The 23,234-nt window shown below is 37.5% G+C and overlaps 1 protein-coding gene across 41 annotated transcripts in view; it reads left to right on the top strand.

The window, feature by feature from the left end:
* Positions 1–23,234, top strand: part of GPHN (gephyrin) — a 300,307-nt gene that overhangs the window by 95,904 nt on the left and 181,169 nt on the right. The window lies entirely within an intron of this gene.

Raw genomic sequence — 23,234 nt, 5'->3', positions numbered from 1 at the left:
GAGCTCTGAGCCAGACTTGAAATTGTATTGAACCTTTTGTGCTTTGTTTTTTTTTTCTCTTCAGTTAACTTCAGTACTAGCTGAAAATGTTCTTGCGAGCGTGCACAAGTGTACTGGTTGTTATGAGGGAAGGGAAAGAGGGGAAAAATTCACATCTTTTTAACACGAATGATAGTGCATTCCACAGTGTGTCTTAACATGATGAGCCTTTACACTGGCAGAGCACACTTCTCAGTATTGGTTGGGAAGTAGTGGGAAGTAAGGTATATTTGACATCTTATTTCAGTTACAGGGGGTTTTTAGTAATGAAGTAGATGCAGAATTTGTTTTGTCACAGGTAAATGACAAATATGCATATATAGATGCATTCTTGGGAACTTTTGACATAAGGTATGTAGTATTTGATATTTTATACTTCTGAAATGATAGAGATACAGGGGACACATATGGTTGTTGCTTGAGATTCACAGAATGAATGTAATAGGTAAATTTTGAATAATTACTATCTAGGTGTTAAGGCTATTTCAAAGACCTTAATTTTCAACCAAAATTTGCCATTCACTTTCAGAAAGGATTAATTGCCTTTGTTGTACAATGGTCATTTTCCTTGCTGTTCACCAAGGGCAATGAAATCTTCTAGTTTCCTTCCCTGACCATAACTTACGTGAAGAAGACTGTAATAAATTATTGTGATCTGCAAAATAAATGAAATGGATTTCTGTTGCTTATAGCATAAGAAGCATAAGTGACTGCAATGTAGTCATTTTTATCACTTTGAAAGATGGAATTAAGTCTCAAAGCATCTGTTAGGTGTCAAGGACTGTTCATGACACTTCTATTGTATGAGAGATTATAGTGCAAGAAAAGTCTGCTTCTTCCTGCCTAATGATAGGAATGTATAGACTTTGTTTTGTCTTTCCAAATTTATATTCTTGAAGTTTTATGACTGAGTACCTATTAAGAGTTCTTGCAAAATGTGTAATAGTGTGAGTGAATTTCCGAAATGAAAAAATGATCTAAGGCTATTGTTCAGCCCAGCCTTTTGTAGGTGACTCTGAGGTCCCATGGCATCTGAATTCTTTGTTATGCAAAGAGAAATGCAAAGGACAGCATTGGGCCAAAGCATAAGAGTGCCAGCCAAAGAGATGTTTTAACCTTTTTTGAAATAAGAATGAAGTTTAATTAAAATCTTTAGAGTATTTGGCTAAGATTTTCTCCTATAATGATACCGGAAATAGCAAAATAACATTTGGTTCATCCTCTTACCAGTTTTAATATTTATGGTTTAGTATTTCTTAGTGCTTGTTCGCTCTGACTATAGATGAACTGCCTCTTTTCTTTGTAATCTAATATCAGATACCAACATCCGATTTACATAAAAAATTCAGGTGCTTTCTCTGTGAATGGCTCTGTCACTCTGAAGGTTTGCAGTGCATTTGTAATGTATGACACTAATAAAATAGTTTAACAAAAAGAATGCAAGAGATTTTAGGTTCATTAGCATATAAATAGATAGTCAGTATAAACTTTTAGCAGGAGCTCACATTACTAGCAGATGATGGGTTAGCAGCAGAGGTAGAAATACAGTATAATACACCAAAGGATAGTATATTTAAAAAAAAAAATGTTTCAGTGGTTTTAGATTAGGATGGTTTGATACATCATGTAAAATGCATTTTGAATGGTGTCCGTTTCTTGTGAGACTTAGCTACTTCATACAGTTTTCTAAGCTACATTGGCATCTCCCATGTTGTTTGCCACTCTTAGCTCCATTGCAGACAACTTCTCTTTTGTTATTGCCAAAGGCTTTTTCTGGAAGGCTGAAAGTGTGTCTTTACATTGAAATGAAACTCTATAAAGTCAGCATTGTAGGGGTTTCTTTATTATTGTCTGATTTATATCAAGTATGCCTAATTGTCCAGATAGTCTGTTTTCCCCAATTGATTTCCCAGTTAGAGCAGTCGGGACTCTGTAAACTTGATCTGCTTTCAGTTCTCTCATCATTAGTAATAAAAGTTCTGCTGCTCAAATCAGGAGTTTGATCATCTCTTTCTATTTGTATGTGCTTTACTTTGTTGCTGAAAATAGAAGTGCTGCTTAAGAAAAAACCCAAGAGTATCAAATAAACATAAAGTGAGGAGATACCGACTGACTGTGGGAGAAGGAAGCATGCAACAACTTTACAATTAAATCTCACTTTGTAGTTAATTACAGAAAAGTTGAATTTGAACCGAAAGTTGGAGTTCAACTGAAAAGGTGGCTTGAGTGTTAACTGGTGTTCTGTATTCATTGCAACCGATTATAGAATCATAGAATGGTTTGGGTTGGAAGGGACCTTTAAAGGTCATCTAGTCCTACCCTCCTGCAATGAGCAATCAACTAGATCAGGTTGCTCAGAGCTCCATGATGTCTCTGCTGTATACAATGTCCAGTTTTGGACACAAAGCTTACTGATGTAGGGGTGTGTAGGAGAACAGCAAGAGGAGAAGGCGGTTAGAAAGTGCAGTGCGTGACAGGTGTTACTTAATTTAGAAAACAACAGCGGAAGAGAGGAAGTATGAGTCGCCTACAGTATATAAAAGATGATTAAAGGTATTGTTCTTTTTGGCTGATGAGAAAGAATTAGTTCAATTTATAGCAGATGAGATTGTTTGGGTAGTTGGAAAAACCTCTAAATGTCAGTGTGATAAAGAAACTGGAATCTATTTCTAAGAATGTCGGGGAGAGCTCTGCAGATCACAGTGTGCATATATTAGATCCTGAGTAAGCGTAGGGAGCTGGAAGGACAAACTTTTTTTGCCTTTTTCTTTTCTTCTATGCAAAAGGTATGCATTCTGGCAGTTTGGCATCAGCATAGTTAATATGACCAAAAAACAGATGGAACTTATTTTGATTGCTATATAGGTAACTTAATGTGGCTATGAATATTCAAATGGTATGAGTTGGTTTAGATGATGCACCCACTGCAGCCCTACCTACCATTCCAGTAACACATGAAAAATATTTACTAGAATTTTGCATTCTACAGAGGAGATTGATCTACACTAGAAGACTACAGGTGTCTTTCCATGAATGGTCCTAAACCGCAGAGCTGCAGACAGCAGGTGTAATTGGAGGAACTAGGCTGGTGATTCTTAGATGGTAGTGCAGATGTTCTTCAGACTATATTCAGCTGAGGTAAAAGGCAATGGAACAGTTTAAGATGCTAGCAAAGTCCTGCTTTTGTGGGGAAACCTTTGAGGCTCGGTAGCAAGGCAAAATTTATAAAGCTAGTGCTCAAGGAAAGACAGGAAATTGATCAGTTCATTTGACTCCTCGCTCAGAAGCAGACTGTATGCTACCCTCTTTCTTCCCCTCCTTCTCCACCCTCAATACTCAATCTGTTCTTAGAAGATAAATGTGCTAGGTGGAATTCAATATGGTTATCACCTGAATTCCTCCTAGGTTCTTTACTGCTGAATTTCTTCTAACTGTAAATTATTTAAATTCACCTCTGAAGCATTAGAGTGTTAGGTATACCTCCATCTACTTCAAGCAGAAGTTCTATGTATAGCCATTCCCAAGTTTTAGCTCTTACCACCACTTTATAAGACATTGCTTTCAGCTGTAGCCTGTATATAGACATAAAGTTTACAAAATACTTGTCTAGACAGAAAGGAGGATGCTTTTAATCTTTCTGTGTGATTCAGTAGCTGCAGCTCACATAGTCACTTACGCGCTTTTGTTTTTGGAAGCGTCTTCAGGGCTTCTTGGAGAACAAGATCAAAGAGATTCTGAATGACTTCTTTCTAGGCAAAATCACATCACATCTAAACTGTTTTTCATACCTCCTTCAGACTATCTGATAAATCTAAAAGGTAAGAACAGGTAACTTTTGACAAGAGATCAGAAGTTGTTTTAATACCCATGTACTACAGAACCTTTTTTTTTTTTGTTAAATGTTGTGGGAAGAAAATGTTATTTATCCTCCATGTAACTGTATTAGAAAGAGAACCAAAATGTTAATAATCCCTAAGTTTAACAGGTGTTTGTTAGAAACTCCTGGATGAGCTTTGGATTCTATTTGTCCATGCCAGGAGATAGAAGTCATCTTTGTCACTGCCTTGTTGTGTTTTACAACCTTAGAAGGAGGTAGATATTTTTTTTCTGGGAAGTAGTTGAGAGCTTTAGAGTTTGTCAGACGAAATATGATAAAGGAATTCTTGAGGAGCTCTGATTTTTTTTTTTTTTTTTTTTTTTAATCTTGCTGAGGACACAAGCTATACTGTAGGATTGAAGACCTGATAAATACAATATTAAGTCTGTGGATGTAAAAATCACTTCACTTGAGGGAACCTGTCTGGCAGTTGTTTGGGATAACTGGAAGTATCGTAGTTCATTCATTCTGGGTTTTGCTCGTCATTTGAAAATCAGTAGCATACTCTGTCTTGCTGAAAGTTACAAATCCCACATTATGATGACAGCAGTTCTCTCCCACTCCCCTTTTTGCAGCCTTTCTAGTTTTTTAGTGAATGTTATAATAGATGAATGTCACGTCTGTTTGTTTTATTTAAGTGCCAGTGTCAGTAATGCAGCATAGAGAGGAAACATTTCTTCTCTAATCCTATCCACTGTTACCTTGTTTTGCAGCAGTATTCTAGTGGGAGTTCATGCTCAGTTGTTTGTCCATTATTTAACTATATTAGCACATGTTTTCCCTAATAGGCCCAGCTTACAAAAACATTCTCTTGCCTCTCTTGTCTCCTGTTAGTGAGGTTATCTGTAAGCATCAAGTGATTCCATCAGGTGGCCTTTGTCAGGACAACTGGAGGACTTACTACGGTATCCCAGAGCTCTTTGATATACGGAGGAGCAATACTGAGTTGTAACAGAAGTGCAGCCTGATTTAGGTACAGCATCTAATGAAAAAAGCTGTACTTGTCAAACTTCCAAGGATCTGACACCTACCTAAAGTAACTGATGATGATGAGTCTAATCTAATAAGCACTTCTTAAAATTGATATAAATAGAATTGGCCTAATGCTATCCTGGTGGTTTCTGATCAGTCTGGGGGAATGAGTGAGACAAGCCTTTATCTGCTCCAACTGCAAGCAGAGTTTGCATGTGCCTGAAAAAATTGTATTTATCCTCCCTTTGAGATAATTAAAACATGCTTACCTTAAGTGGCCAATGTTTCTTCTCAGGCCAGTTTCCCTGCTTGGCTTCTCCATAGTCCAGTCAGACTCCTTCAAACATATCACAGAGATTGTTCTGTAGTTCATGTGCCAAATAATTTTTACCTCCAGTCATATGAATAATTTCCTAAATGTTATCTACAGAAATTTTGTAAGGGTCTCTCTGTGTAGGCATACTGATTATCTGAGGGAAACCTACTTTTCAGCTTCATTGAAGACCTTCTCCTTTACATGCGCTTCAAGAATCCTCTCAATATATAAGATTCCTTGGCAGTTTGTAGCAAAAATTGCTAATATTGCCTGTGTTTTTCTTTGGCTGTTTAAGCTTAATGACTGATAAACCTGTAGGAACAACTTCATCTATCTGAAGCAAAACCTCAGCAGCCATCTCTGGCAAAGCAGAATATAAGAAAGATGTTTTTCTTAAGCACTTAGTAACTTTCAACTCTAATAATTTCTTACCTTTTCGCCAAAAGTATTCTCCTGTAACCTCTTTAAAGCTCCGTGCCAGCTTTATCTACCAATAGCAGTTACATTCAGAACAAAGTTGTTTTCTTTCATCATACGATTTCCAAATTCTTAGAGGGAATTTTCTTTTTTGCTCTTGCAATGTCCTGTGGCAGCCTGCAGTTAAGAAATTTAGGAGCTAATCGAGTGACTGAAAAAGTTGGTCCGGAACTAGAGGCTGTGCAGCCCCAGTGCTGTGTCTGGACTGATAACGCGTTGCTGAGGGGAAAGGGTTGTTTGCTTGCGTGGCAGCTGCAGCTTGGGTGCTTCATCTGGCTTTTCAGTTCTAGTACTAGTTTCAGAATTAGTTCTAGTACTTGTCTCTGGTACAGGGATGTACTGCTTGAAGTCTGTTAGCCAGGAACCTCTAGCTAAACGTCTTCAGGGAACTTCTATGCTTATGGGATCTGTAACCAGGAATCCTCCTGGTTATAGGAAGTTTTAAATCTAATGCATTTGAAATGCAGTCTTTTATGGACCTGTCTAAAGAAATATTTGTCATCTCTGGCTTGTTCTGGAACAGTTATAAATGTATATATGATGTTTGTTGGAATAATAAACAACACTGGTTATTGTAAGTTTACTAGATCTTCATTTTCAGGGTTAAATTTTATGTTATTTTTATTAGATGTACTTAAGCTTTCATTTATAAATGAAAATGCTAGAAATATTTTCCAAAAGGTTCTAAAGAAAAACTCTGTCCTTTTTGCTCTGTCTTACTATGTTTACTGTCAGATGTCTGAAAAAAACCTAATACATAGGACACAGGTTGGGAAATGGTGATCAAGTTTAAACCTAGACAGTTTCACAAAACTGATTAAAAGTTGTTTCTGTGTATGTTTTAAAACTTCATTTTAAAATTGTCCACTCTGCTTGTGACTTTGTGCTAATTTTTTTTTTCCAGTGGCAATTTTTAAGTCCCTTTGTCTTAATACCTTGCATTCTCCAATAGTACAAAAAAGAGCCTTAATACAAAGAAGTAATTCACTACTTCCCAACAGCAGGCAGATGTTTAGCCAGTTCCTGGAAAGCCATGCCTCAGCACACAGAAGGGTCACTTGGGAAGATAAACACCACAACCACTAAAGTTACCACCACCCCACCACCACCCCCTCCACCCCTTTTCCTTGAGCTTTTATTGCTGAGCACAACGTTATGGTATGGTATCCCTTTGGTCGGTTTGGGTCAGCAGTGCTGGCTGTGTCCCCTCTCAACTCTTTGCTCACTCCCAGCCTACTCGCTGGGGTGGCAGAGGGGGAAAAGAAAAGGCCTTGATGCTGTGCAAGCACTGTTCAGCCATAGTTAAAACACTGTTGTGTTATCAACACTGTTTTAGTCACAAATCCAAAACACAGCAGTTTACCAGCTGCTGCGAAGAAAGTCAACTCCATCCCAGCCAGTCCCAGTACACATACAAGCACTATTACAATTGTATTTTTTTTTCCTTTGCATTTGGAAGGAATATAGACAAGACTTATGTGTCTGGGTATATTCAAGATCAGACCAAAATGACTTTTTACAGAAGCAGTAGGAAAATTGAATATGTAACAAATATTGTCACAATTTCAGAGTTAAATATCCAAAGACTTTTTTTCTTTAATCATTTGCACTAATAATTGATAAGAATAGATTGGAGTAGAATGTATTCATTTGGTTGAATATGATTTTACAGCACATTGTTTGCTTTTGAGTTTAATGGCATAGCCCAGCTTCCTGGTCAATATTCCACTTTTTAAAATCACAGTCCAAGATCTTTTTAAAAGCTTCATGTATAATGCTAGGCATTTTCTTGAGGGATTATGCTGTACATCTCTCTGGCTTTGCTTTTTGTCTTCTCATCCAACCCAAATAATAGAAGCATAGAATGGTTTAGATTGGAAGGGAACTTAAAGATCATCTAGTTCCAACTACCATGGGCAGGGACACCTCCCACTAGACCAGACTGCTCAAAGCCCCGTCCAGCCTGGCCTTGAACACTTCCAGGCCACAGCATCTAGTTGCACTCACTAGTCTTACCGTAGTGACTTTATCTTGCCTTTCTTGATCTTATCATTTCAAGCTTTTTTTGGAGAGGTCTTTCTGTTGTGTTTGCCATTTTCATCAGCTTTCCACTCAGAACTCAAACAGCCTCTTCTAAGCCCATTTTGCCATCTCCAGGCTTCATTCATATCTCAGGTAACCTGACTCTCACCTGACCTCATTCTTTTTGATGCTAGTCTTTGTTTATATTTATATCCATATCTTTTCTGGGTATTTAAAGGGACTGTCTTCTCCTAGTGTCTAGATATTGGAAAGAAAAATACTCTATGTGTCTACAGGAGAGAGGTAGTCCAGTGCTGATCTTAAGTTATTTTGCGTCTGTGGATGGTTCTCTGAGAAGATCCTCTTAATGCTCAGCAGTGTATTAAGTGCTTTTCTGTATTCTCAGAAAAGAAATAAGATATGAGGACTTAGTAAAAAAATCAAGAACAAAACAGAAGATCTATTTATATGACTATAAGCCTGGTATGTGCTTACATCTTTAGTACTGTATTAACTTTTAAAAGGGGTATGATATGGATCATAAGACTAAGCAGAGATTCAGAACAGCTTCCACACAAAGAGAAATTAGGTAGACTAGAACTTTTCACTTTAACCAAGAAACAACATATGGTGGAGGTACTCAGGATGAATAGCATTTAAAAAAAAAAAAAGTCAGGGGCAATTATTCACTGTTTTTCACGGATCAGAAATTGTGACAAGAAAAATTCATATAGCAGGTTTAAAATGAATAAAAGTACATACTTATTCAAGTGTAGCAGAAATGAATATTTCATAATTGATGTAACATCATATGGAAGCCTGGAGTATACATGATAGATCAAAAAAAAAGGAATTAGACTGATGGACCTACTATGACTGTTAAAGATGATGATCGGCATGCAGCATCTAGGTCAGCAAAGCTCCTGAACTGAAGATAGCAAGAGGCAGTATGTACCCAGGGCCAAATCATGCTCTATGTCATATGTTTATTCCTTAAGCATTTGTTTTTTAACACGAGAAACATCATGCTGAGTTGTGTGGACCTTTAGATTAGACTGAGCTGGTATCGCAATTTTTATATACTTCTTTTGGCAATAGTAGTTTCGTAAATAGTGGAGCACACAGGAACTTGAACGATTTTTGCATGAGGTCAGCAAACACTTGTCCTTGAAAGTAGAGCGGGCTTCCCTGACACGGCTGAATTTAAGTTTGGAGGAACAAAAGCCTCTCAACACAGGAGTTGTAATAATTTATTACATGGGAGAAATTTTCTGTCCTCTAATTTCACTATTAAAAATGACTAAATGCTCTTCTGAAATGCTCTTATTTATGAAAATCAATTGTGAGCTGACCCCTGGACATGAGTCTTTTTGTAGGAGAGGATACATTTTTGTCAAAGTTATAAATACTTCAAAGAGTCCAAGTGGAAACCGGTGACGAGTGGCGTTCCTCAGGGGTCAGTACTGGGACCAGTGCATCTTTGTCGGTGACATGGACAGTGAGACTGGGTGCACCCTCGGCAAGTTTGCCGATGACACCAAGCTGTGTGGCGCAATTGACACAGGGGAGGGAAGGGATGCCATCCAGAGGGACCTGGACAGGCTTGAGAGGTGGGCCCGTGTGAACCTCATGAAGTTCAACCAGGCCACGTGTAAGGTCCTGCACTTGGGTCATGACTATCCCAGGCACAAATACAGGTTGGGCAGAGAATGGCTTGACTGCAGCCCGGAGGAGGAGGACTTGGGGGTGTTGGTGGATGAGAAGCTCAACATGAGCAGGCAATGCGCACTTGCAGCCCAGAAAGCCAGCCATATCCTGGGCTGCATCAAAAGAAGTGTGGCCAGCAGGTTGAGGGAGGTGATTCTGCCCCTGTACTCCACTCTGGTGAGACCCCACCTGGAACGCTGCATGCAGCTCTGGAGTCCTCAAAACAAGAAGGACATGGACCTGTTGGAGTGGGTCCAGAGCAGAGGGCCATGAAGATTATTAGAGGGTTGGCGCACCTCTGCTATGAGGACAGGCTGAGAGAGTTGGGCTTGTTCAGCCTGGAGAAGGCTCCGAGGAGACCTTGTATCAGCCTTCCAGCACCTAAAGGGGGCCTACAAGAGAGATGGGAAGGGACTCTTTATCAGGGAGTGGAGTGACAGGACAAGAGGTAATGGTTTAAAACTGAAGGAGGGGAGACTTAGATTATATATTAGGAAGAAATTCTTTACTGTGAGGGTGGTGAGGCACTGGAACAGGTTGCCCAGAGAAGCTGTGGATGCCCCATCCCTGGAAGTGTTCAAGGCCAGGCTGGATGAGGCTTTGAGCAGCCTGGTCTAGTGGGAGGTGTCCCTGCCCAGGGCAGGGGGGTTGGAACTAGGTAATCTTTAAGGTCCCTGCCAACCCAAACCATTCTGTGATTCTATTATTTAGAAAAGGCTTCTATGAAATTTGTGTGCTTAATTGCAGTATAGAGTAAGTTAGCAGGGGAAAAGGGTAATCTACTACTGAAAGATTATAACAGAACACCTAGCTTCAGATATAAAGGATGCCTTTGCCACATATCTTGGGAATGATTCTGACATTGAGATACAGAAAATTGCTACTCAGAGATGTTTTCATGCTTTTATACAATACTACTCACTGTATTTAAATTCTAGATTGCTTTCTTAATTAGAAAGAGTTGTCCTGCTGTCGCTTGTTCTGGGAGACTCTTCAAAATCACTTTCTTTTTAGCACTGTACAGCAGAAATCTATACAGATGGTGACTTAAGAAGGACGAAGTATAGTTATCCCGTGATAATTCTTGTGTTGTTTTCATGTACGCTTTTCTCACCTTCTTTCACTATAGCTTAAATTTTACCATGGATTCTTCACTTATGCTTTTCCCTTTTATCCGTGCTAACATATAAACATCACGAGAACATAACCAGGACATAAGTGTTTTTTCTGTGGATGATGACAGTCTTGAAGTTCAAAACTGACAGATCAAGCGTTCAAAAATTATCTCAAGTGATTTTCCGCAGACAGTTGTTTCACAGAAACAGAGTCATACTACAACACTAAATGCTTCCCTTTACACACTCACTAATTCTGGTTTTAAGCTTTTTGCTTTTTCTTTAGTTACAGCATCTCTCCTCTTACCTCCAATTTCATCCCTTTCATTGTATTCGAATAGAAATTTGGATTCTAATCTATTTCTTGTTGGTTTTTGGTTTCAGATAGGAGAATGTATCTCATCTGTTAGGTGATATTTTTGGTTAGAAATACACTATTTCCATGAAAGTTGTTATTGGTGTCATTTTCAGATGGGCGATTGTTTTAGAAAAGACAGGACACTCTGGAATGTCATTTGACTGACATGATTGAATTACCTTTTGCTCTCTCAGCCTCTCTTCGTTCAGTTTGTTTCTCTCGTGGTCACAAGCCTTCTGCACAGTTAATGTACTCTATAGCTCAGTACAGTATGTGTAAATGTTTGATAGCAAGTGTTCAGCTACAGAGTAGATGATGGAGGGACTATTGAATGTGGGAATGTGAAACTGCAATGTCTCTTCTACATTTAAACAAAGCATATTTCGTTTGTTCCTGTGATTATATATTTTTTTAAATAATTACTTATTAGGTGGTGTGTTTTAGTCTACTGTGTTCCATTTTTCCAAAAGATTCACTGAGAGATACAAACGTGCTTCTAACGTAAAGATACCTTTAGTGGATTCTTTTCTTTTTTCTGCTAACATAAAAACTACTTTTCTAACAGAGCCTGGAAAGCCACTCCCTATACAGGTTGTTAATATTCCAGGAAATGTATTAATATGTAATTTTGTTTTGGGTTTCATATACAGATAAAAGGAACACAGGGCAATGTGATAGAGAGATTTTTACCACTGTAGTTCTGGGATGGCTGTATTATTCAGGACTGAGAAGCATCGTGTGTTACCACATCAGCTGTTGTGTCTGTTTTGTGCCTGGAGCTCTAGCTGTACCCGTATTGTCAGCATTTCCTTCAGGAAACTCTGTGTTGCACCTACTCTACTGCATTTGCAATGTTCTGAAAGTTATGTAACAAGATTTGTATACATTTTAATTCAACCTATCATAACAGTTCCATACAGATTAGAACCTCATTTTCATCTAAACCTGCATGAATTTTAGGGGAAAATTAGAGGCTTCAGGAGTGTTATCCTATTGTATTTCAGTTTTCTGTTGCAGGCTACAAACTGTTAATAAAAATTCAAGAATGTATTTGAGTTTTCAATGATCTTGAAACATTTAAAACTCTGAGACCTAACAGTTTTCACAGAACAAGCATCAAAACCCAGTAAATGCTCATCCCGAGTGGCAACCATTCGGCCCTCCCCATCCACAGATGGATCGTCTTGGGTTTTGGCTATAAGCAACTGCGCACTTTGCTTTCCACCAACCTACAATAAATACCCCTACCCAAAACCTATCTAAAATGGTTCTCAGAATCCTTACTTTCAAAGTTGACACTAGAAGTATAATTACAATAAAATATTCTAAGTTTATAAGAAAGTTAATTGGTACTGTATTCAGACAGTATTCTTTGGGTACAGTTGGCTTTAGAATGTATTATCTCGGGATCTTTCAGAACTGAATACCTTCTCAAAACAGGCATTTGTCAGAAAAAATGCAAAGAAATACAGTTAATACTTTTTTTTTTTTTTTTTTAATACCTGTTCCTGGCTGTTGTGGTTTAACCCCAGACAGAAACTAGGACCACACAGCCGCTTGCTGACTCCCCCTTTCCCCCCGGCAGAAGGGTAGGGAGAAGAGGGATAAAAGGAGGGGAATGGGGAGAAAAAACCCCAAGCCTTGTGAGTTTTGTGAGTTGAGGCAGTTTAAGTGAATAATAAGGATAATAATAATAATAGTAAAAGAATATTCAAGACACAAGTCACACTCACTGCCTGGTGAATTGGTGGTCGTGGATTTCCCCCTCTGGCTATCCCCCATTTATATACCGAGCATGACGTCTATGATACGGAATGTTCCATTGGCTATTCCATTGTTCTATCTATGCTCCTTATCGACTTCAATGGGAAGCTGAAAAAAGTCCTTGAATAGTATAAACATCACCTAGCAACAACTGAAACAGTATGCATTATTGACGTGCCTTTCATACCAAATCTGAAACACAGCAACCACTAGAAAGAAAATTAACTCTATCCCATCTGAAACCACGACACTGGCTTAAGAATGAATGTTGCCTGCCATGAGCCTCAGGCAGATGATAGCTTCTCAAGGGCTGTTCTACATGTGAGGGAACGAAACAACACACTTGCCAGATCAATTGATATTTTTTTAACAGCGTGCTCTGTATTGTTCTTTAAAGGCTAACAACATTAAAAATACATCCTCAGGGAGTAAATTTGTGACCCAAAGGTGAAGTAAGAATAAAGTTCTGTTTGTGCTCAAATAGAAGGAGTATCTAAGTATCTATGTGTACTTCATTATTTGCTGATGTTTATATAGGCATTAACTAAAGATCTAGAGATTTCAGAATAATTTCATATTTTGCATTCTAATATTTTGCATTTATACAGATAATTGAGTTTTATATTGTAGAAGAATTTTGTGAAGTGTGTTTTTAAGGAATTAAAAGTGAGAAAGCTTCTCCCCTTTTTGCTAGTGTCTCAGTCACAGTGAGAAGTGCGCCTACTTCTGCCTGCAGGGTTCAGCAGAACATTTTTAAGATACTTATGTGAAACAAAAATACCCCCAAGTTTTTCCTCAACCTAGTAGAAAAAGACACTATCAGCTCAAAGTTTTGCTCAGAAATCCCAGTAATAGCAGTGAATTCTACATTTAGGCAGGTGATTTTTTTTTTTTTATTTATTTCATCTTCCTTCAGGATTTCCTTTTGTCCTGCCTCTCCTGCACATCGTTCAGACTCCAGCCAGTGCTGTAGCCCTTGTGCTCTCAAGCCCTTTAATCTCTTCAGCCAATTTATTGTTTGTGCTAAACAAAGGGGTTTGGTTATGGTTTTTTTGTGGAGCCTGTGAATGCTTACCGTGCTCAAGACCTCTAATAGAAGATAAAGTTGTCTTTGGATCGAAATCCTTTTTTCCAGTCACTAGTTTTTATTATCCTTGATTTGGTACTATTATTTTCATTGTGTAAATGAGGGAACAAATGTTATGTGAACGGTGCAATGACTGCAGCATGTATAAATATACATGAGCTTTTTGTAAAATACTGGTAGTAGTCGTGTGGTTATAGCATCCCAAAGCTTAGTGTATAGGGTATAGGCTGAATGAATATCCAGCTTCTCAGGAAGGTTTTGTCATAGCTTTTGATTTCAGTCTCACCGTGGTTGCGCTTGTACCAGTATCCAAGCTTTTCGTTAGCTCACCAGCTTGGATATTTCCGCACAGCTTAATACACTGACATATTGTGAAGGGAAACAAGTAATCTATGGCAAAGCTAGCAGTACCTAAAAATGCTTTTTTCTTTTTATTTCACTAATGCAGTAATGACTTCTCTTAAAATTTGTTATAGTGGCATCTTAACTGAAGATCGCCGTTGCTTTCCTTTCCCAACAAAGAACCAATTTGTGAATTTGTGCTTCCAGTTTTAGCGAGGTCTTAATACTCTTTAACTTCAGATGAGTTAGAACTGTTTCTGACCAAAACCTCATTTTCTGTGGAAAGACAGGCTAATGAGAGCTGCCCACTCTTATTAATCGAGAGTTCCTTAATTTATCAGGGGGACCTTTATTCTTCACATCTTTTCTTTCTGTCTGTCCCTCCCTCAACATTCCTCTTCATTTGAGGTAGTGGTGTATAGATACAGAGCCTTCTCAAGACCATGAATTTTTGGTGATACTTTGGCTTATGAAATGGTTGGGGTTTTGTGTTTTTCTGTTCTTCTGCACAAGGCAGGCCACTAGCTGAATATTTTTCACAGAGCTTAGTTTCCCAGATTGCTAGTTACCCTAGTAGCAAGCTTTTGTGTCACCTTGTCCTCAAATGCTATTCAGCTGGTTTACAGAAGCCCTATGTTGGAGAAGCAAGAAGAGGTTGCTGAAACTTCAGTAACTGTTAGTCAAAAATTACTCAAGAGCTTATTAAAGGCAAGTTTTGAAACAATGTATTTGGACAAGAACCGTGGCTGTAAGTATATCCACAAAAAAACAGGCATACGTAATTTCTACAATTACAGTTTCAAAAGGCAATATATGTTTATTAAGCCACAGGAGTATTGAGTAATGGGAAAGATCAGACCACTGACAGCTTTATGACAAGGAGGTTCCAGAAGGGATGTCCCTTCCTTCAGCAAAGTGAGACTCCATGCTGGTACATGTCCTTTCTATCTCAGCAAAAGCTGCTCTTGAGGAAGGACTTTATCAGAAAATCTTTTGGCGTTCTATTATTCTGGAACAGGAGTGAATGATAAAATAATTCATTCATATATATCTGTACTATTCAGATGTTACAGCTGTAAAATCTGTCCACATGGAAGAGGAAACCAGATGAACTAAGCAATAAATATTTTGTACTTGGCTAGTAAGAATGAGTGAAATGTTGAACATGAAATTAAACTGGCAAACCAAAAACCATAATATTTGATTTCTTGTCAAAGTCTTCATAAAACCTTTCACTGAGGAACTTTGATAAAATTTTATGATGCACAACTATTTTAATTTTAATTGAGTTACATGTTTTGGTGAAAAAGGTTCGCTGGAAAATTGTTAAGTATCTCCTAACCAAGTTTTATATGAAGGATCTCAAACTGGTGTAAATGAGTCATATTTGCTGCTAACAACTATTCATTTAAGTCATTCTCATGGAACAGTTAGCACAGCATGCAGCATATTTTATAAATTTTATATTTAAATTATATATTTCCTCTAAATTACATATTGCCTTGTTAATAGCTTTTTGACAAATAAGGATGAACAAATACTCTGTACTCTGAGCTGGCTGGTTGTAATGTAGATGTCTGTAGCACAGCGCTGAGTACAAGCCAACACGCTTTCCCTCTCAGCTTGGTTTATTAGTTGTGGCTCAGTGCCACTCTAACTGTGGTACAGAGCTGGCTGTGATCTCATGTGGGATGCTGGTATAGCTCTCTGAAAATAACAGATAGATGGACCCAAGGTGGTTCTTCTCTTTCTTCATCTCCTACGTTTAATAGTTCAGTTGTTAATAAAAGACGTGAGAATTCTACCAGAAGAGGTAATAAACAGTTTAAAAAACAAGTAGCAAGCTTGTATTACAATGCATCATTCAAGTATCTGTCACTAGCAATTGTTCAGAGTTAGGATTATTATTTTAATTTATTTTAATGAGAAGACTGCTAGTGGTTTATACTTGCTTTAAAGTAATTTAGTGCAGAACTGTGTCATAGACTGAATTGCTCTGTAAAACAGAACTCTCCAATAATATGCAAGCTCCCTGAAGTATTTGTCTATTATAGCTACTTACTTAGCTAGTTTTAGAAGGGGGAAAGATTGGGGAAAAAATTGAGTGGGCTAGAAAACCTTTATTCTGTGTTTGTGCTCATGTATGTATCAGTGCAGTTCTGAGGATGAAATTGAGCTGGGGCAAGAGTGGAAGAGCCAGCAAAGCTACAATGAAGTATCTAGCTGTAGAAGCTGAAGGTGGCAAGTTGCAGATAATTTTTTCTGGGATGGGAATTTTGTAGGTACTCCCTGACTGCAGTAAGTACTAGGGAGAGAATCTCAAAGTTCACAGTTGGAAATGGTTTTGGAGGAGGGCAATAGCAGCTGAGACCACAGAGGTGGGAAACATCTAATTCTTTGCTTCTATTTCTCTCTCTCTTTTCTCCAGTAAAGAATGCCTCTCAGTTGCATGACGTTTCCTTGTTAATGTCCCTATGGGCCAGGTACAGGCCACAAATAATTGAAGAGCCTGTCTGTGTGCCTGCTTTGATGTGTACAGTATCTTTGGCCTACTTTGGTTTTCGTGACCTACTCAATCTTCGGCCATTCTGTTAAGTTAGTCAGCAAAAATCACCAGTTAGTCCTTACTCATATGATGTGCGTGCAAAAGTTTTAAAACCAACAATATTTTAAAGCAAAAATAAGTACCTTCCAACCAACCATATACCACTGCTTTATTTGACTGAGCAATCATAATGTTATATTATCAAGAGTATCTATGTATTATTTGGTTTCTTCATCTTTTAATTTTCATACACAGTTCATTTTACAAATCAAAATTTATTTGCTATCAATGTAAACTCAACTTGAAACTTAAAAATAAAATAAATATCTTAACAGCATACGTGGCAGAATTGGAGTCACCATGGTCAGCTGTAAAGAATTGGCCACTGTGGAGTAAAGATCAGCTGAACTGTGAGTTAATCAATAGATGAATCAATAATCAACAGCTGAACTGTGAGTCAATCAATAGATGTAACCTTGGGATGAACATTTTTAGATATCAGGTACTCAACTTTAACTTTCTTTCATGTGTAAAAGGCTTCTGCCACATTGTATTTATTCATTACAAATGGTTTTGAATTCAGTACAAGTGGGGTTTTGACAAATTATTACATAAGACAGTCTTACAATGGTGAAACAAATTGTGAGAGGATCCTTCTACCGAATATTTACTTTTCCTTAATTAAGATGAAAGGATATTCTGTTCTTCATACTAAAACATCTGTAATCTAAGCTTCAGAGCATGAGAAGTCTATTTTTTTTTTTTTAAAAAGCTGTTTACTATAATTATTGCCAGATTTATGAAGACAACTAAATGTGCACTGGTAATCATGTTTCTCAGCTTTGAAGAGCGCTACTGAATTTGGAGAAGCACGCCTTCTTAGCAGCTTAAGGTGTGGAGGCACTGCAGCTATGAAACGTATCTTGGCACTTATCTAGGGTAGCATTATGCATCAATGAACATTTAAAGTCAGGTAGTATGGCTGGAGGAAACAGGAGCTAAAGCGTTGACTGCTGTTGTGGAGGAATAGCACCACTATTTGTCCTGACATGTTTTAGATGAAAATATAGCTGACAATACAGTTTATCTTAAAATAATCTAGTAAAATCTACCCACGGTATTCCGCTCAGGGCAGAAGAAGGGAATATCGTGTACAAAATCCAAAGTTTTCATTTCACTTGTAAATGGTCTTTGGTTCACCTGCTTCCTAGATCCACCTTTTAGGTTTTAAATGGAAGAGATGGTCCTGTGAGTTTAGTTTTGTTTGAATTGATGGTTATGTATTGAGCTGCCTTCTCAGGATAGGCCTTTCAGTCTTTCATTGCTTGACCTGATGTCAAGCTGAACCTGTAAGCTTTTTGATCACAAATGCAAACCCAAAATAGAACAATACCTTGTAAAGCAATTAAATTGTTGCATTGTCAGCATAATATGATTTTGCAATTTTACCAGGTGTTAAGGTCCTAAAATGTATTCTACTGGCATTATCTACAGTGGTTTCTCTATCATCTCTTTAAATGTTCTCTTTTAATGTAATGCTGCAGTTTAGATCAGTTCCTAAATTTAGGTACTACTGAAACTCATTTCAGTACGTATTTGGATTATTTCTGGGCTCTTCTAACTAGCTGTTTGTAGTTATTACTGTTACTCTCTGAAGGCTGAGGGTGTAATGCTAGTGCTGGCAGGAAAAGGTAGGTTGCATAATCACAGTTACTTGTTTGGAGTAAAGTCGTATTCTCTTTCCTCTATCATTCCTTTTTATCTCTGCTATGTCATCTTATTGTGGGGAAAAAACTGAGGGGACTTGGGGCTGTGATTCTTGATGTAAACTTGTAACAAATATTAAGTAAGTTTTGTATATCAACATGTGCACAACTCCATTGATTACAAACAAACAAATGTCTGTTCCAAGTATACAAGCAAAATAAGTAGAATTTATACTGTTGCCTGTATTGTGGCAAAACTTTTCCTTACCAATTTGGATGTAGTGTCTTCCTTAAAGAAAATTTACGGTAAAAGTTAAAATATTTCAATATTTAAAAAAAAAGAATCTCCTAAAAGAAAAGGGCACACATAAAGATGAACAGAAGCAAATGCAGTGTCTTGCATCTGGGATGGAATAATTCTGTGTAGAAATAGAGGACAGGCCAACAGAGGAAGCAGCTTTGCAGAAAAGGAGCCAGGAGTGTCCTCTTGGACAAGTCGAACGTGAGTCAGTGGTGTGCCCTCGTAGTAAGGTGCGAACAGCATTCTCAGCGTTTAGCCAGCAGGTCCAGGTAACTGGGTTTGTTCAACCTGGAGAAGAGAAGGCTCAGGGGAATCCTTATCATTGTCTGCAACTGCCTGATCAGAGCCAGAAGATGGAACCAGGCTCTTCTCAGAGATGCTCAGTAATGGGATGAGAAGCAATAGGCACAAGTTGCAACGTGAGACTGTCTGTCTAAATATGAGGAATTTTGTATTCTTATTTTACCATGAAGGAGGTAAACATAAGGTGCTAACTGAAATCTGCAGGACCTGTTACTGAAATGTTGTGAGTTGAATTTGACGTAACTTGTGTTTGTTTATTTTTTTGGAAGTCAGCAGGAACTTTTGCATTTATTTCAGTAGAGCCAAAATTTTTATTTTAGTTGAATTGGCTGTTCCATCAATTTCATTTTTTTTCTTAGAATTTTAAATTATTAGACCGTATAAATAGATTGTAAGCATGAAACGTTATATGTTAAAGCCAATTTATAAAATAATCTATTTAGTGTTTTATTTTGCTGGGTTTAGTGCATAAGCATCTTTAAATATCAGTATTCCAATATTGGTCAATTTTATGTAAACAACTAATTATGAAATGTCGTCTGATCTGTAGCCACAGTGAGGTTTTCTTAATTTCTTTTCTTTGTGAATAGTGTATATGCGTTAGAATTTGGCCTGAGAGTTTCTGTAGGTTTCTATAAAGCAGAAAATTTTCCCATGCAAAGACAGCAAGAAAAATGATGAACAAGCACAAAGTGTAAAGGGTATTAGAGGACACGTAGGACCAAGTAAATCCAGGAATGCTTCAGGGTTCTGTGAAAAAAGAGAGCTAAGAGAGCTGTTTTGCCTTTTATTCCAATTGCTAATCATCCTTTGAGCTATTTTTCTCTGATGCTCTTCTGCTGCTCAGTTTCTACTCTTCATGCTTGCCATGCTGCCTTTTTTTGAACTTTCACAAGTCATTGGGGAAAATAAAATGATTGGGGAGAAAATGACGGTTTCTTACAGTGGTCTATTCATAAAGCCCAGGTATCTCTGTACACAAACTTCATATATATTTTTTTTTTTTTTGGATATCAGTGTCTGTGGGGGTCCTGTGCTGTCCTCATGCTGTACCTGTTTGCAGGTAGAGTTGTGTTGACCATCTTTTATTTCCTTTCTGCATCATGGCTCTGGAAGTAGCGTGTGAAGTATTAGCAATGTTAGTATTGGTCATTTTAGTCATTTGTCTATCAATAGTCAGGTATTTAGACTTATAATTAATGTAAGGTGGTTCTAGGGGTACAGTGGAAGCAAAATCTATGGTGCTTAATCTTTTCCAGTGTGAATCTATGATCACAGTTAACATCAGTTATTTCAAATGCCTAAAACACGTTTAAGCTGTCTGTGGTATTTGCCAGTAGGATTCCAGGTTGAGCGTTTTTCAAGACTATTCTCCAGATCTATGAAACTGATTGTTAGTGAGAAAAGGGAGACCAACAAGGGCATGCTGGAAAATGGGAAGTCTGTACTGCTTTTAAAATTTTTTTAAAACCCGTGTGGAGTTGTCATTTCTGAATACACTGTTACATGGCAGAGACTTCTAGACTAAATTTCTGCTTTGGAAGAGATGCCCTCCTGTCACTTTTGCTTTTTTTATCTAGGCAAATTGCCTAGGACTCACTGACATGGAATAGGCATGACAGCAGGTAAGAAAGTTACGTGTTTTACAGAAATATAAACTCTGGTGTTCAGCTTACCTATTTTCATTGCTACTCACCTGTGCTGAAGCAGGAACTGAGGAAGAGATCAAATCTCTTCCTCATCTGTGTTCTTCAGCTTGGGGATGTCTGGAGGCATATGTTAAAAAAAAATAATAAAAATCTTAAATTACTGTGAGGTGGGTTACTCTTCTTTCTAAATATCATACTTGTAGGAGGAGCAGTAATAAAGAAAAGAAGGACTTTGGCAAAAGGAACCATGTGGGAATGTTCTATTATTTTTACTTGTAAGAGAACATCATACAAAATAAATGGCAGGAGAACGTAGCTAATAATGACTTACAAGGTGACTGAAAGCCGCAAGTAAGGAGAAGTTAATAGTTGCATTTTGCCAATGGATTATGTTTGTGCAAGCCATTTAGAAATTAGAAGTAGTAATTTTTTTTAGGACCTGGATGGAACAAAATGCACAAATCCACATTTAGTCAAAGACCTCTTAAGTTGTCTAAGATCCTCATGTCCCCTGCCTACCATGTTTCTGAATATTGAAAGAGTCAGGTTGTAATGAGTTGTGACATCAATAGCAGAGACAATACATCAGTAGCTTTTAAATTCAACTAGAAACATTGTGTTGACATTTAAATGATCAGATGCAAACAAAAAAGGGAATGACAACTACAGAAAACAAAAATAAGAGTGCTGAGCAACCCTTATAGCTAATATTAAAAACAAAAATTTTTTCAATAACTTGAGTTTGAATGTTACAGAAGTATTTTACAAGTGGCTGTAGAGTATGGATGATGGCTTCAAAAAATAACTGGAAATTATCTAGAGTGGAGACAACTGAGAGACATGCAATAAAATCTCATTTTCAGCTTTGTCAATAATGTTATTTGTCTATAGAAAGTTCCTCCTAGGTATGAAGAGAGAGACTGCATTCTGGGACTGAACAGATGTTTTTCATTTATTTTTTTTCCCTTTCACATTCTGCAATACATAGCATACACTAAAAAAACCCCAGTTGACTCAGGTCACTATTTTGAGCACAATTTAGTTCTCCCATTTAGGCCACACACAGCAATATATGTGTGTATATGCAAGCACACTGATGTACTAAGGAAAAAGGAAACCAACAGCTAATTTTGCCTCTGAATTTAACTTTTTAGAGAAATATAGACATAATAAGACTGCCATTAATCGCATACTGGATTGTATTCATACTTTATATCTTTCTGGAATGTAGTCGAGAAACATGAGACATTGGAGCTTTGGGAAGGTGAAGTATTGTGTGAACTAGTGTAGTAGCCCTTCTGGATGTCACTTGTCTCTTAGGATCCTCTATCATTCTTGTAATTTCAGAACTGTAGGATATATTTTTTTAAACAAATTATTTAAAAGTTCTGACAGTCTTCCATAAGCCCTGTGCTTTAAATTGTAAAGAACCAATTTTATCTAGAATCTGGAATGATCATACTATTTCCACATATTCTTCACATTTTATTCTTCCCAAGTTTGAGTCGTCCTGCTCTCACCTTTAGTCCTTATTGGTATTTTTTGGAATGCAGAGGCTTTTGGGATGCCTTTTTGCCTGATCATGGAAATTATTCTGCTTTTTTCAATCTGTGGTCTGCAGTTCTTTCCAGCTTGTTCTCCAGCATCAGGATCCCTGTGTTTCCATTATTCCATATCTCAGCCAAACTTCCTCTATTTTTAAAATAAATATTTAATATTTATTAGGCTATTTATTATAGCACAAGTGTGCACGTGGACTTTTTGTGTCTAAGCATGCTTCACAAATGTGTGTCAAGCATGTGCACATGCTTGAGCATCTAAGAAATGGAAGGGAAAATATACACTAAAGTTATTGGGAAGAAAATTATGGTATTGTACTGGGGTGTGAAAAGCATAAACATTGTAAAAAGCCTGAAGGCTTCATGGTGGAGGGCCATATTTTTTAAATCCACTTGTTGTTGGATGCTAAAAGTCTATGGGGGAGGTGGCCAGTATTAATTTAGAAGAAAATAAACCTTACTGTTTCTAGTAGTTGTGGGTCAACTTATTCTCCTAGGAGGAATCGTCTTTTTCTTAATATTTCATTCAGATGATCTCTCTCCTATATTTGGGTAGAAGCAAATAGAGCTCAACGGAAATGATAGGAATGTCAGCAAAAATAACTTTATCCTCCTGTATAGGTTTCTAAAAGCTGTTATGGTAATTTACCAGTGGAATCTTTCATTTCCTGGCAGATCATTGCAATCCTTATCATATTGCCTAAATCCTTTAATTTGCAGTGCCTTCCAAGGTAGGCAAAAGGTCACTCTCAGGCACCCATAAAATTTGCTTTCAGTAGAGGTAGGTAAGGATTTTGTGACACGCAATTGCTAGCAATATATATGCAAATGCTCTGTATCTCTCCTAGGTACGTATTTGCTGGAAAAAATGCAAATACATACTGTGCCCTACCACAGTATTTCCTATAGAAGAAATTAAGATCAACATTTATTATTGTCTTGTCCCTTACTATAAATACTTCTCTTCATACAGTGTTTTGAAGTCCTCAGTCTACCAACTGAATCCCAACATGGATATTAAATATATATTTCTTTGTCTAAATGGTGAGACTTTGACTGTTTTTGTGATAATGATTTTTGTCTGCTTCTGCATAT

The sequence above is a fragment of the Larus michahellis genome, chromosome 4 (assembly GCF_964199755.1).
Source record: "Larus michahellis chromosome 4, bLarMic1.1, whole genome shotgun sequence".
Classification (NCBI taxonomy): Eukaryota; Metazoa; Chordata; class Aves; order Charadriiformes; family Laridae; genus Larus; species Larus michahellis.
Note: the sequence above shows the minus strand (reverse complement) of the source record. Positions and strands in the feature narration are given on the sequence as shown.